Source organism: Penaeus japonicus, unplaced genomic scaffold (assembly GCF_977035675.1).
Source record: "Penaeus japonicus unplaced genomic scaffold, GWHDUDI00000001_assembly GWHDUDI00000011, whole genome shotgun sequence".
NCBI classification, from domain to species: domain Eukaryota; kingdom Metazoa; phylum Arthropoda; class Malacostraca; order Decapoda; family Penaeidae; genus Penaeus; species Penaeus japonicus.
Window position 1 is genome coordinate 2,200,155 of NW_028234413.1, and position 13,189 is coordinate 2,213,343.

Below are 13,189 nucleotides of genomic sequence, written 5' to 3' on the forward strand. Positions count from 1 at the left end.
ATGGCATCGTGACATGTTGCATTTTAACTGCGATGTGTAAGATAAGTCATGACGCTTTGAAATTTTAGATAAGGCTTATTCGAGAGTCAGGAAAAGGTCGTCTTATGGTTGGTATTACCAGAAATAGGTAATTGTTCACTTGTTTACACTGATTAATATTTACCGACAAAATTTCCCGTAGTTCGATGATATGGAAGATATCTATCATATTGGTAAAGACGTAAATATTTTAAAAAACAAACCTGGATTATCGGAATCCAAAAAATCCTTGTGAAGATAAATTTGAAAATCCATTTATAATTCGATCAGTGCAGAAGAAGAAAGAAATAGGGGAAGAGGTCATTTAAAAATTCAGAAAAAGAAAACATTCTACTATAGAAAATAACAAAGATAATCTGTATGGATTTCTAGTAGCGTTTAATTTAGGATTTTACAAAGTATACCTGCTAAACTAATGACATCACACGCAGTGCCAATGTCAAGGAATGCCTCTGGTATCTCGTGTTTGACTGTTCAAAAAGAAAGAATATCAAGAAGCCACGTCTTTTGAAATATGAGTTGTCGATATGAAGCAGGGTCGCTTTTGAAGATATTGAGCATTTGCAGGTCATGGTACTTTGAGTAATTTGGCAAATGTTCGTTGACCAGTTGTTTAATTGTTGTTTTTTTCCATATATGTGTAGGAATTGTACATATACCGTATATTTGTGTATATATATATTAATCTATTAGTTTTTATTATATTCTAGTCTTTCATTTGTGTCCTTTTCCCGCGTTTTGTTAGCCATTTTAAAATTTGATCGCCCGTTCGTTCGATAAAGGACGCAGACTGTCGCTTCCAGCCAAACCAAGGGTGGAAGGGCCATTTCCCCTCGACCTTGCAAGTTGTCTGGTAGTTGATGTCCAGCGTTCGATGGCGGAGGATCTACGTGATTGGCTGGAGACTTGCAGTTGGTTGTTCGTGTTTGTTATTGTATTTTTTTTATTATTGTTATTATTATTGTTGCTTACATTTTTGTTTTTATACCATGTTTTTAATGTTTGCTTCTGAGTTCAGTTTCATGTCTGTTTATTTGTAAGTACATTTCCCTTTTTTCTCATAATTATTTTTTTGGTAAATCACGTTTGAGTGCTACACATGCTTTACAAGGACGGCCGGTGAATTTTTAGCTTAGTTTTCTACACAGGTGCAGGTAGGCTTTGATAATTCAATTTAATATCAAATTACTACTTAACACGGTCAGGACGCACTGTAACTCACCCACTAGCTGTCACCAGCTGAAACCCAGTGGGAAATGACATCACCCGTTGTAAGCCGGTGAGAAAGACAGATGTTAACTTGTCACATGCTTCATTGGTTACCTCCAACCAGAGACTGGAAGCCAGAGATGCTCGCTCTGTCTATCTGTGACCCTCTCTGCTCTGGGTTTCTTCTGGTTCTGCTTAAGTATGACTCTTGAGTTACTTTCTATGCCTCAGGGCTTCCGCTAGCAAACACAGATGCAAAAACCAGTTGCATTTAAAGAAGGAAGATGACACAGGAAACAGGAAAAGTCAGGACAAGACTGAATGCTAATATTAGAAAAATGAACTAAAACACTGAAATATACTCAGTGCTTTAGGTCACATGATAAGCAATATCAGAGCCTTACACACACAGTCATGATTACATCTTATAACTGACATTTCTTGCTCCGTATCTACCAACCCAGCGAACTGAACAGGGATGGACAAGATGCATTACAAGGTGTATATGGTCATAATCATATTGCATTCCAGAATTAGGATTTAACATACTTAAGTCTTTTAGTATATCGGATGAGGTCGTTGTACCCCATGTTGCAGGTAACCGGCATTGGTGTATGTATATCAATGTTCGCTTCCTTTTGCATTTTACTTCAAGCCTTACATACACACACACTCTCTCTCTCTCTCACACACACACGCATATATATATATATATATATATATATATATATATATATATATATATATATATATATATATATATATATATATAAGTGTGTGTATGTGTATGTAGTGAGAGAGAGAGATACATATCTACATAAACCTACAAATGCGCATTACAAATGTGAATACGCACACACATATGTTTATGTGAGCACACACACATATATACATATACATATATATATGTATATATATATATATATGTATGTATACATGAATATATTTGTATATATAAATATATATATATAAATATATATATATTTTTTTCTCTATTTCTTTTTCTCTTTTTGTGTGTCTGAAGCAAGTCAAATATTTGATTGACGCTTTCAGAGAAACAAACGTGACCTTATGTTACTTAGCAAATTCTACCGTTAATGTTTTCAAAACAATACATATATATTGCGTATATATATACATATTGCGTATATATATATATATATATATATATATATATATATATATATATATATATATATATATAAACATATATAAATATACATATATATATATATATATATATATAGATATAGATATATATATATAGATATATATGTGTGTGTATGTATGTGCAGACGCATTATTCATACACATCTATATTTACGTATATATATTATATATAATATGCAAACACTGCCACACACATATAGATATGTATGTGTATGTACATACACTTGTGTCAGGGTCTGTGTTTATGGCACATCACAATTATACACATCCATATCTAGATAGACGTGAGCTCCTTGGAAACAAGCAGACACCAGGCACAAGCAACAGAGGCTTCCATAACTCATCAACTTCTATAAGGCGCACATACCCACGCCATAAAGTTCGCCCGAACAGGGACTTGAACCCTGGACCCTTAGGTTAAAAGCCTAATGCTCTACCGACTGAGCTATCCGGGCTTCTATTGCGTGTGATAGATACAGGTTACCTAACACACAGCAATGGTAAGTCTCTCGCCTCGTATGTGGGTGCAGTTATTTTTGAGGGAAGACAGGTTTAGACATAATTATGAAATTTATTACATCAGGTGAGGTCGTATCCTTTGCTAAAGGTGGTTTGCATAACTACATGTGTATGTTTATGTGTGTGTTCGCAGAAAGGACGTTTTCACTCTACCGCCCCGAATTGTGTCCAAAAATTTTGCATATGAACTTTTTTTTTTTTTTTTTTTTTTTATAAGGCTAGTTAAGAGCTTTCCAACGAGCCATAGAACACCGCCATATCTTAAATATCACTGTAGATATTCAAGAAAATCAAAATAAAACATAGCCTGTGACACACAACTCTATATGAGCTTTCGAATGAACCCAAGAACGAGACTCTCCGTCATTCAGGGACTAAGAAACACACAAAATTCTCTTTGTTCTATGTATGTCCTATCATCTCACTCCTGTTACAAGGATCCTAACGGGCACCGTTTGGTTTAATTTTGGAATGGGGGCCCCTGGCAGAGCCCTTATACATGTATATATATATATATATATATATATATATATATATATATATATATATACAAACATATATACATATACATACATACATATAAATATATTAATTTGTATGTATATACATATATATAAATTATGTATATATATACCTGAATATATAAGCATATATATATATATATATATATATATATATATATATATATATATGTATATATATGTATATATATGTATATATATGTATATATATATGTATATATGTATATATATACATATATATACACATATACATATATATCTAAATATATATGTATATATATGTATATATACATATATACATATATATCTATATATAGACATATATTGACATATATATGTATATATATAAATATAAATATATATGTATATATATATATAAATATATACATATATCATATATAAGCATACATTTACATATACACTCATATATATGGATTAATATTATATATATATAAACATATTTACATATACATATATATATATGGATTAATATATATATATATATATATATATATATATATATATATATATATATATATGTAAAGGTTGAAAAATTTGGCTTTTGAGTTACTGGCCTGGGCCCTCCACCAGTACAACCTTTTGCGGATCACCTCTGCTTTTGCTCAGTTTAATAATTGGAAGGAAGGAAAAACACATATACCTTACCAATTTATTGAATTGTCATACTGTAATATAAATAATAATAATAATAATAGTAAGAATGATAATGATTATAACAAATGAATAATCCTAGCTGATAAAATATAACTACTCACTTGTAATAATAATGATTTAAATTAAATCGCAAATATTTACCCCTACACTTTAGTATATTGTGACCAGTTAATTTATAATTTCCGATTTTTACGACACTGTCAGCTGCTCACGTATTTAGTTCTCACTCTGGCCTGCGCCGTACACTGCTAGCACTGCACCTCACACTGCTGGCCCTGCACCTCACACTGCTGGCCCTGCACCTCACACTGCTGGTGCTGGCCCTGCACCTCACACTGCTGGCACTGCACCTCACACTGCTAGCCCTGCGCCTCACACTGCTGGCCCCTCACCACGAGGTACAGTACCGTTCACACCATACCGGGAACCCTGTTTAATCATTAAATTCCTGATCTTAACATCTTTCTTTGTCTTTTCTTTTCTTTCTTTCATTCTATAATCAGTTAGTACTTTCTCACGACTTTGATGATCTTACCGAGGCTTTGTTAAGCGTAGTGTTGTTACCCCCTCGGGTGGGTACGTCTCGTTCGTGCAGCTGTTTTCGTGAGAATGAGAGTCACGTCACAGTAGCATTTGTTCGTGATTTATTTTCATTTTTCTTTATTTCTTTATTTTCAAAAAAATTCTATATTCTTTCTTTTATTGTTTCTTTGGTCACATTAGGTTTTCCCAATTTTCTATTTCTTTGGTTTTCCTTTTATGGTCACATTGTTATTCAATTTTTTACGGTAAGAAATATTCATAACTAATAATGATAAGACACAAAACTAAAAAAAAAAAATATATATATATATATAAAAATCCCTGGCAACATTACACATTTCGAATGTACATTTCCTCACATACGTCATTGATTCACGGGGCTTCACTCACTCTTCCGATTCGCAAATTCATTCATTTCACAGTCGCTCCGCTTACACAGGTTAACAGTTCAACTGCCATTTGACCTTAGTTGCGACATTGTTATTGTTCATGCATTCCATACCCTTTCATATATATATATATATTTATATATATATATATATATATATATATATATATATATATATATATATATATATATATATGCATATGCATGAATATATATTCACATATATATATGTATGTATATATATATATTCACACACCCACAGACACACACACGTGCGCGGATATATACACGCGTGTGCGTTTTTGGCACACCACACACACACACACACACGCACACACACTATATATATGTATATATATTTATATATATATATATATATATATATATATATATATATATATATATATATATATATATATTTCCATGTTTACATATACGTGAGCTCGCTGGAAGCAAGCAACAGACACTAGCACTTTGACTTCTGCAGACAGAAGTTTCCTAACTCGTCAGACTGAAGATGGTGCACATAGCCACGCCATAAAGTTCGCCCGAACAGGGACTTGAACCCTGGACCCTTAGGTTAAAAGCCTAATGCTCTACCGACTGAGCTATCCGGGCTTCTATGACATACAATAGATACAGGTTCCCTAACGCACGACAATGGTCAGCCTCTCGCCTCGTATGTGGGCGCTGTTATCTCTCCTCGTTGATTTGGCGGCGTCACTTCGACATCCCTGAAGATCTACTTTCGGCTATAAGATGGCATCGTGACATGTTGCTTTGTGATTTCTATGTGTAAGATATGTATTAACGTAGTCAAATTGTAGATCAAGCTTATGCAAGAGTCAGGAAAAGGTCGTTTTATGGTTGGAATTACCAGAAATAGGTAATTGTTCACTTGTTTACAGTGATTAATGTTTACCGACAAAATTTCCCGTAGTTCGATGATATGCAAGATATCTGCCATATCGGTAATGACATAAATATTTTAATAATTAAACCTAAATTATCGGAATTCGAAAAATCCTTGTGAAGATCAATTTGAAAATCCGTTTATAATTCGATCAGTACAAAAGATGAAAGGAATAGGGGAAGTGGTCATTTATAGAAAAAAAGATAATCTGTATGGATTTCTAGTACCGTTCAATTTAGGATTCTACAAGTCGTACCTGCAATTCTAATGACATCACACGCAGTGCCAATATCAAGGAATGCCTCTGGTAGCACGTGCTTAACTGTACAAAAAGAAAGAATATCAAGACGTGACGTCTTGTGAAATATGAGTTGCCGATATGAAGCAGGGTCGATTTTGAAGATATTGAGCATTTGCAGGTCATGGTATAGCAGAGTGAGTACTTTGCTCAATGTTTATTGACCAGTCGTTTATTTTTATTTATTTTTTATTATTATTATTTTTTTTTTCATGTATGTGTAGGTAATGTACATAAACATTTTTTTTTGTGTGTGTATGTTTTTTTTTTATTATTATATTTTAGCCTTTCATTTGCGTCCTTTTCCTGTGTTATGTTAGCCATTTTCAAATTTGGTCGCCCGTTCGTTCAATAAAGGACGCAGACTGTCGCTTCAAGCCAAACCATGGGTGGAGGGACCATTTCCCCTCGACCTTGCAAGTTGTCTGGCAGTTGATGTCCAGCGTTCGATGGCGGAGGATCTAAGTGATTGGCTGGAAACTTGCAGTTGGTTGTTCGTGTCTGTTAATGTAATTTTATTATTGTTATTGTTATTATTATTATTTCTTACAATTTTGTTTTTATACCATGTTTTTAATGTTTGCTTCTGAGTTCAGTTTCATGTCTGTTTATTTGTAAGTACATTTCCATCAATACAGCTTCTTTTCTCAGTATTAATTTCCTTGTAAATCATGTTTTAGTGCTACATATGCTTTACAAAGACGGTCGGTGAACTTTAGTGCTTTAGGTCACATTATAAGCAATATCAGAGCCTTACACACACAGTTACATGATTACATCTTATAATTGAAACTTTGACCTTTCTTACTCCGTATCTACCAACCCAGCGAACTGAGCAGATATAGACAAGATTCATTACAAGGTGTATATGGTTATAATCACATTGCATTCCAGATTTAGGATTCAACATATTTAAGTCTTTTAGTATATCGGATGAGGTCGTTGTGCCCCATGTTACAGATAACCTGCATTGGTGTATGTATCTCAATGTTCGCTTCCTAATGCATTTTATTTCAAGCCTTACACACACACACACACATACACATATGTATATGTATATAAATAAATATATATATATACATATCTATATAAACCTACAAATACGCATTATAAATGTATATACACACACTTTATATGCACACATATTTATATGCACACACACACATGCACACGCAGACATTTAAATGTGCATATATATATATATATATATATATATATATATATATATATATATATACATATATATATGTGTGTATGTATACACACACACACACACATATATATATATATACATATATGTGTATATATATATATATATTTGCGTGTCTGTAGAAAGTCAGATATTTGATTGGCGCTTTTAGAGAAACGTGACCTTATATTACTTTTCAAATTCTACCGTTAATGTTTTTAAACGATACATATATATGTGTATATGTATATATATATATATATATGTGTGTGTGTGTGTGTGTGTGTGTATACATACGCACATATATATAAATACATATATATATATATATATGTGTATATGTATATATATATGTATATGTATGTATGTTTGTGTGTGTGTATGTGTGCATACGCATTATTTATACAAATTTATATATATGCATATATACATACATATGACACATACACAACACACATATAGATGTTTCTTTTTTTTATGTATACACTTGTGAGAGTGTCTGTGTTTGTGGCACATCATAATCATACACATACATATTTTGACAGACGTGAGCTGCTCGGAAACAAGCACCAGGCACTAGCACTTTTTGCTGCTGGAAACAGAAGCTTCCATAACTCGGCAGCTTCTATTTGGCGCACATACCCACGCCATAAAGTTCGCCCGAACAGGGACTTGAACCCTGGACCCTTAGGTTAAAAGCCTAATGCTCTACCGACTGAGCTATCCGGGCTTCTATGACCTACAATAGATACAGCTTACTTAACACACGTCAATGGTCAGTCTCTCGCCTCGTATGTGGGTGCTGTTATCTCTCCTCGTTGATGTGGCAACGTCAGTTCGACATTCCTGAAGAACTACTTTCGGCTATAAGATGGCATAGTGACATGTTGCATTGTAATTGCGATGTGTATGATAAGCCATGACGCGTTCAAATTTTAGATAAGGCTTATACAAGATTTAGGAAAAGGTCGTGTTATGATTGGTGTTACCAGAAATAGGTAATTGTTCACTTTTTTATTGTGATTAATATTTACCGACAAAATTTCTCGTAGTTCGATGATATGGAAGATATCTATCATATCGGTAAAGACGTAAATATTTCAAAAATCAAACCTAAATTATCGGAATCCGAAAAATCCTTGTGAAGATAAATTAGAAAATCCATTTATAATTCGACCAATGCAAAAGAAGAAAGAAATAGGGGAAGAGGTCCTTTAAAGATTAAAAAACAACAACAACATTCTACTTTAGAAAATAACAAAGATAATCTGTATAGATTTCTAGTAGCGTTTATTTTAGGATTCTACAAGTCGTACCTGCAAAACTAATGACATTACACACAGTGCCATTGTCAAGGAATGCCTCTGGTAGCACGTGCTTGACTGTACAAAAGAGAAAAGCCACGTCTTGTGAAATATGAGTTGCCGATATGAATCAGGGTCGCTTTTGAAGATATTGTGCATTTGCAGGTCATGGTATAGCAGAGTGAGTACTTTGGCCAATGTTCGTTGACCAGTTGTTTAGTTGTTGTTTTTTGTATATATGTGTAGGCAATGTACATATACAGTATATTTGGATGTGTGTATATATATAAATATATATATATATATATTCATTTATATATTTCTCTCTTAGTTTTTATCATATTCTAGTTTTTCATTTTTTTGCGTTCTGTTATCCATTTTCAAATGCGGTCGCCCGTTCGTTCAATAAAGGACGCAGACTGTCGCTTCAAGCCAAACCATGGGTGGAAGAGCCATTTCCCCTCGATCTTGCATGTTGTCTGGTAGTTGATGTCCAGCGTTCGATGGCGGAGGATCTACGTGATTGGCTGGAGACTTGCAGTTGGTTGTTCGTGTCTGTTAATGTAATTTTATTATCATTGTTATTGTTATAATTATTATTTCTTACAATTTTGTTTTTATACCATGTTTTTAATGTTTGCTTCTGAGTTCAGTTTCATGTCTGTTTATTTGTAAGTGCATTTCCATCAATATAGCTTCTTTTCACATTATTAATTTCCTTGTAAATCATGTGTTAGTGCTACATATGCTTTACAAGGACGGTCGGTGAACTTTAGTGCTTTAGGTCACATGATAAGCAATATCAGAGCCTTACACACACAGTTACATGATTACATCTTATAACTGAAACTTTGACATTTCTTGCTCCGTATCTACCAACCCAGCGAACTGAGCAGGTATAGACAAGATACATTACAAGGTGTATATGGTCATAATCATTTTGTATTCCAGTTTTAGGATTCAACATATTTAAGTCTTTTAGTATATCGGATGAGGTCATTGTACCCCATGTTACATGTGACCTGCATTGGTGTATGAATATCAATGTTCGCTTCCTTATGCATTTTACTTCAAGCCTTACACACACTCACATACACATATGTGTATATATATATATATATATATAGAGAGAGAGAGAGAGAGATAGAGATACATATCTACATAAACCAACAAATGCGCATTACAACTGTGCACACACACATATGTATATGTACACACACACACACGCACACATATATATGTATATATACATATACATATATATGTATGTATATATATTTGAATATATATATATGTACGTAGGTATAAAAATTTATATATGTATATAGGTATAAATATAAATATATATATATATATATATATATACGTAGGTATATATATATATATAGATATATATATATATTGTGTGTGTGTCTGAAGAAAGTCAAATATTTGTTTGACGCTTTTAGAGAAACAAACGTGACCTTATGTTACTTAACAAGATATGTGTGTGTGTGTGCATACACTTGTGTCAGTGTCTGTGTTTATGGCACATCATAATTATTAACATCCATATCTAGATAGACGTGAGCTGCTTGGAAACAAGCAGGTACTAGGCACTAGCATTTTTTGCTGCTGGAAACAGAGGCTTCCATAACTTGTCAGCTTCTATAAGGCGCACATCCCCACGCCATAAAGTTCGCCCGAACAGGGACTTGAACCCTGAACCCTTAGGTTAAAAGCCTAATGCTCTACCGACTGAGCTATCCGGGCTTCTATTTCCTATAAGAGATACAGGTTCCCTAACACACGACAATGGTCAGCCTCTCGCCTCGTATGTGGGTGCTGTTATTTTTCCTCGTCGATGTGGCAACGTCAGTTCGACATCCCTGAAGATCTACTTTCGGCTATAACATGGCATCGTGACATGTTCCATTGTAATTGCGATGTGTAAGATAAGTCATGACGCTTTGAAATTTTAGATAAGGCTTATTCGAGAGTCAGGAAAAGGTCGTGTTATGGTTGGTATTACCAGAAATAGGTAATTGTTCACTTGTTTACACTGATTAATATTTACCGACAAAATTTCCCGTAGTTCGATGATATGGAAGATATCTATCATATCGGTAAAGACGTAAATATTTCAAAAATCAAACCTAAATTATCGGAATCCGAAAATTCCTTGTGAAGATAAATTTGAAAATCCATTCGATCAGTGCAAAAGAAGAAAAGAATAGGGGAAGAGGTCATTTAAAGATGAAAAAAAAAAATTATACTTTAGAAAATAACAAAGATAATCTGCTTGGATTTCTAGTAGCGTTTAATCTAGAATTCTACAAATCGTACCTGCAAAACTAATGACATCACACGCAGTGCCAATGTCAAGGAATGCCTCTGGTATCTCGTGCTTGACTGTTCAAAAAGAGAGAATATCAAGAAGCCACGTCTTTTGAAATATGAGTTGTCGATATGAAGCAGCGTCGCTTTTGAAGATATTGAGCATTTGCAGGTCATGGTACTTTGAGTAATTTGGCCAATGTTCGTTGACCAGTCATTTAATTTTTTTTTCGGCATGTATGTGTGTAATGTACATAAACTTTTTTTTTTTCTTCTTCTTCTTTTTTCCTTTTTATTATTATTTTTTTCATTTATTTATCTTTTTTATTATATTCTAGTATTTCATATGTGTCCTTTTTCTGCGTTATGTTCGCCATTTTCAAATTTGTTCGCCCGTTCGTTCAATAAAGGACGCAGACTGTCGCTTCCAGCCAAGCCATGGGTGGAAGGGCCATTTCCCCTCGACCTTGCAAGTTGTCTGGTAGTTGATGTCTCCTATTAATGTTGATATTATTTATAATCGTACAACGGGTATAGGCCCCGAATTGTATCCGAAATTTTTGTATATTTTTCCTAAATATGCAAAAGGTACGCGGGAGCCATATATATGTAAGTGTGTTTGATAGGGCTAGTTCAGAGCTTTCCAACGAGCCATAGAACACCGCCATATCTTAAACATCACTGTAAATATTCAAGAAAATCAGAATAAAGCATAGCCTATGGCGCACAACTCTACGAGAGCTTTCGAATGAATCCAAAAACGAGACTCTACGTCATTCAGGGACTGATAAATAGTGAACACATTATTATCTATGTTCTATGCATGTATGTATGTTTTATCATCTCACTCCTGTTGTAAGGTTCCTAGGGGGCACCATTTGCCCTAATACATATATATACACACACATATATATATACTGTATATTCACACACCCACAGACACACATAAACACGCACACGGATATAATATACACGCGTGTGCGTTTGTGGCACACCACATACATATACACACACACATATGTATACATATACACATGTATATGCATACACATCCATGTTTATATAGACGTGAGCTCGCTGGAAGCAAGCAGCAGACACAATCTCCAGGCAGAAGTTTCCATAACTCGTCAGCTTCTATAAGACGCACATACCCACGCACATACCCCATTTTTTTAATGTTTGCTTCTGAGTTCAGTTTCATGTCTGTTTATTTGTAAGTACATTTCCCTTTTTTTTTCTCATTATTAATTTTCTGGTAAATCACGTTTTAGTGCTACACATGCTTTACAAGGACGGCCGATGAACTTGAGCCTAGTCTTCTATTCATTACCCTGACTAATTACCCAGGTACAGGTAGGCTTTGATATAATTCAATTTAATATCAAAGTACTAGATAACATGTCCAGGACGCACTGTAACCCACTAGCTGTCAGCTTCTGTAACCCAGTGGGAAATGACATCACCCGTTATAAGCCGGTGAGAAAGACAGATGTTAACTTGTCACATGCTTCATTGGTTACCTCCAACCAGAGACTGTAAGCCAGAGATGCTCGCTCTGCCTATCTGTGTCCCTCTCTGGTCTGGGTTCCTTCTGATCCTGCTTACGTATGACTCTTGGGTTACTTTCTCTGCCTCAGGGCTTCCGCTAGCAAACACAGGTCCAAAAACCAACTGCATTTAAAGAAGGAAGATGACACAGAAAACATGAAAAGTTAAGTCAAGACTGAATGCTAACATTATATTAAGGAACTAAAACAGTGAAGTATAATCAGTACTTTAGGTCACATGATAAGCAATATCAGAGCCTTACACACACACAGTTACATGATTACATCTTATAATTGAAACTTTGACATTTCTTGCTCCGTATGTACCAACCCAGCGAACTGAGCACGTATAGTCAAGATTCATTAAAAGGTGTATATGGTCATAATCATATTGCATTCCAGATTTAGGATTCAACATATTTAAGTCTTTTAGTATATTGGATGAGGTCGTTGTGCCCCATGTTACAGGTAACCTGCATTGGTGTATGAATATCAATGTTCGCTTCCTTATGCATTTTCCTTCAAGCCTTACACACACACACTCACATACACATATGT

The 13,189-nt window shown here is 34.2% G+C and overlaps 4 non-coding genes across 4 annotated transcripts; all 4 read right to left on the reverse strand.

Annotated features, from left to right (window-relative positions):
* Positions 1–2,800: 2,800 nt before the first annotated feature.
* TRNAK-UUU (transfer RNA lysine (anticodon UUU)) lies at positions 2,801–2,873 on the reverse strand. The gene has a single exon. It is a non-coding gene; the product is annotated as a tRNA-Lys (tRNA).
* Positions 2,874–5,609: 2,736 nt separating this feature from the next.
* TRNAK-UUU (transfer RNA lysine (anticodon UUU)) lies at positions 5,610–5,682 on the reverse strand. Its single transcript has one exon. It is a non-coding gene; the product is annotated as a tRNA-Lys (tRNA).
* Positions 5,683–8,121: 2,439 nt separating this feature from the next.
* On the reverse strand, positions 8,122–8,194 carry TRNAK-UUU (transfer RNA lysine (anticodon UUU)). Its single transcript has one exon. It is a non-coding gene; the product is annotated as a tRNA-Lys (tRNA).
* Positions 8,195–10,447: 2,253 nt separating this feature from the next.
* TRNAK-UUU (transfer RNA lysine (anticodon UUU)) lies at positions 10,448–10,520 on the reverse strand. Its single transcript has one exon. It is a non-coding gene; the product is annotated as a tRNA-Lys (tRNA).
* Between the last annotated feature and the right edge of the window lie 2,669 nt (positions 10,521–13,189).